The sequence below is a fragment of the Myotis davidii genome, unplaced genomic scaffold, assembly GCF_000327345.1.
Source record: "Myotis davidii unplaced genomic scaffold, ASM32734v1 scaffold293, whole genome shotgun sequence".
Taxonomy (NCBI): domain Eukaryota; kingdom Metazoa; phylum Chordata; class Mammalia; order Chiroptera; family Vespertilionidae; genus Myotis; species Myotis davidii.
The window spans coordinates 1,023,988-1,027,025 of NW_006285115.1; the positions used below are offsets into that span (position 1 = coordinate 1,023,988).

Below are 3,038 nucleotides of genomic sequence, written 5' to 3' on the forward strand. Positions count from 1 at the left end.
GGGTCCCAGACTGCGAGAGGGCACAGGCTGGGCTGAGGGACCCTCCCTGCCCACCGAGTGCACAAATTTTTGTGCACAGGGCCTCTAGTAAGATTATAATGGAGCTGAAAAATTCCTATCACCTAGTGATATCATAACTGTTGTAACAATGTAACACAACATGCTACTTGTGTTTGTGAGGATGCTGGTCTAAACAAACCTGTGCTTTCAGTTGTATAAAAGTACTGTGTAGTGTATTTTTTTTACCTTTTCTATGTTTAGGTATGTTAGATACACAAACACCATTGCGTTACAAATGCCTACAGTATTCAGTAAAACCCATAGGCTGTACAGGTCTGTAGCCCAGGAGCAACAGGCTATACTGCATAGCTTAGGTGTGTAGAGGTTAAGCCATCTAGGGTTGTGTTAGTGCGCTCTGATGTTTATACAATGACAAAATCACCCAAGAATGCACTTCTCAGAACCTATCCCTATCCTTAAGCTATACAGGACTTTACTAGGTGTTTTGCTGCTGCTCTTATAATTATTAATCAATAATCTACTTTATATGACCATTCACAGAAAAATATATCAGTCCTCCCTTATCTGTGGATTTATTTTCTGTAGTTTCAGTTACCAGCAGTCAACCGCAGTCTGAAAATATTAAAAGGGAAAATCCAGAAACAAGTCCTAAGCTTTAAATGTCATGCTGTTCTGAGTAGCACGATGAGATCACATCGGACAGGAATCTTCCCTTTGTCTCCTGTATCCACGCTGTACATGCTGCCGCCCGTTAGTCACTCAGCAGCCCTCTCGATGATCAGATAGGCTGTCAAGGTATTGCAGTGATTGTAAAGTGCTCCTTTTAGTGAAAAGGTAAAAGTTCTCAACTTATGGGGAAAAATGCTGAGTTTGCGAAGCTCTATGGTAAGAATGATTTTTTTTTTTTTATCCATGGAATTGTGAAGAAGGAAAAAGAAATATGTGCTAGTTTTTCTGTTGCACTTCAAACTGTAAAAGTTTTGGCCAGACGGTGTAGTAAAATGGAATAGGCGATAAATATGTGATGGAAGACATGAACAGAAAACTTCCTCTTTTCAAATTTGTGCATGCCATATTTTTCAACTTTCTGAGGGAAGTCTCCTAATTTATATAAATATTTTAAAATATTGGTATCTTTTAGGCAGTAAATTTTAGGTGATTATGTTAGTATAAAGAGTTTAGGTTTTTTTTTTTCCGTTTATACTATTAATCTAATGTTTCATAATATAAGATATGAGTTAATGAAGAAAGGGAGAGTTCTTAAATATTAAGCATTGGTTAATGCTTCTGGATTATAAATTTTAGTGCAGTGATGATAACATTCCCTGTGAAGAACTATAAAATTAACTATATGTATTTTCTTTCTGTGTGGATTACATAGTCTCTTTTTATTAGCATTTGAAACATAACACCTTAAAATTGATTTTGAATAAATGAATTGGCTCAAGACAGGGATCTCTATTTAATTAATGTCTTTTCAGGGCTTCCCTAATGTTTACTTGAGGTATTACTTTAGATAGCCATTAGAAAATTGTCATGCATTTTTTAAAATTCTTGACATGGTTTTATCACGCAAAGAAATGTGGTAAGCAGATGCCTGTACTTCCAGACATGTGCCATATATTCTATCTACTTAAAATTGTGGGGATAGAGTAAATAAAAAAATTCCAAAGGCAAGGGAAGTAAATTGCTAGTATAGTCCATTCAGAATTGACAGTACACAGTTAATAGTTCATCTCTGGGATTTGGTAATTAGGAGATATTGTTGATTGTAACAATTTTTACCATGTCCATCACTCTGTCCAATAGGAAGATATTTTCAAATCAGAACTTCTTTGGAGAACTACTTAACCAAATATAACACATGCAGCGCAGGATCCAATTTAGTAGAATATGAAATAATGCAAAATATAGGACTCAGGGTATTTCATATTGCTTCAGCATTAAATAAAGGAACCATTCTTTTTTGTGCCAATTGGTTACTTTTCTATAGCATCTAGTATGCAGCAAATCTCTTCAGGAACAACATTATCAGCAATTCATTTGTCACACAATTCATTTTATTATCAATTCAAAATAATTCTTGGGGTAGGCAGAATTCTCAGAAGGCTCCCAAGATTCTCATGTCTAAGCGTACATGCCTTTGTATAATCTCCTTCCATTGAGAGACAAAAGAAGCTATAAATACGATGACATCCCACCATTATTAAATAGAAATAACTTTTTTATATAATTAAGGTCCCTAACCATTTGCCTTGAGTTAAAGAGTTATTATCTTGAATGAATGGATTTGACAATATCAAGTGAGCAATTACAAGAGAATGTTCTGCAGGTCTTGAAGAAATAAGCTGATATGTGAGAAACCCTATGGAAGAGGGTCATGTGTAAGAACCTGAGAGCAGCCTCCAAGAGCTGAGAGGAGTTCCTAGCTGGAAGCTAGCAAGACAATGGGGACTTTGTCCTACAACTATATGAGACTGAGTTTTTCCGAGCAGCAGTGAGCTTCGAAGGCGACCCTGAGCCTCAGATAAGATTGTATCCCTAGCTGATACCTTGAATGCAGTTGTGAGACCCCCAAAGAAAGGACCCAGCTAACCTTTGCCCAGACACCTGAATTATGGAAATTGTGGTATCACACATGTTTCCTTGTTTAAGATGCTAACATTGTAGCGACTGGTTACAAAGAACTAGAAAAGCAAGCTGCCATGTAGTGAGCCACCATATGGAGAAGGCTGTGCACAAGGGGTGGAGGTGGCCTTCAGCCAACAGCCAGCAAAGAACTGATGCCCTTAGTTCAGGAACTAAATGCTGCCAGTAACTTTAGGGACTTTAGATGTGGATCCTTCTCAAATTGAGCTTCAAATGAGCTCACGGTCCCAGGCAACATCACGATTCCAGTGAGACCCCAGAACAGAGGACTCTGGTGACTTACACCTGGAGTCCTTACCCACAGAAACCGTGAGATAATAAATGTATGCGTTTTAAAACCACTAAATGTGTGGTAATATTATGTACCA

At 37.5% G+C, this 3,038-nt stretch overlaps 1 pseudogene; it reads right to left on the reverse strand.

Annotated features, from left to right (window-relative positions):
- The window catches only part of LOC102760108, a 5,820-nt pseudogene extending 3,159 nt beyond the window's left edge, over window positions 1-2,661 (reverse strand).
- Between the last annotated feature and the right edge of the window lie 377 nt (window positions 2,662-3,038).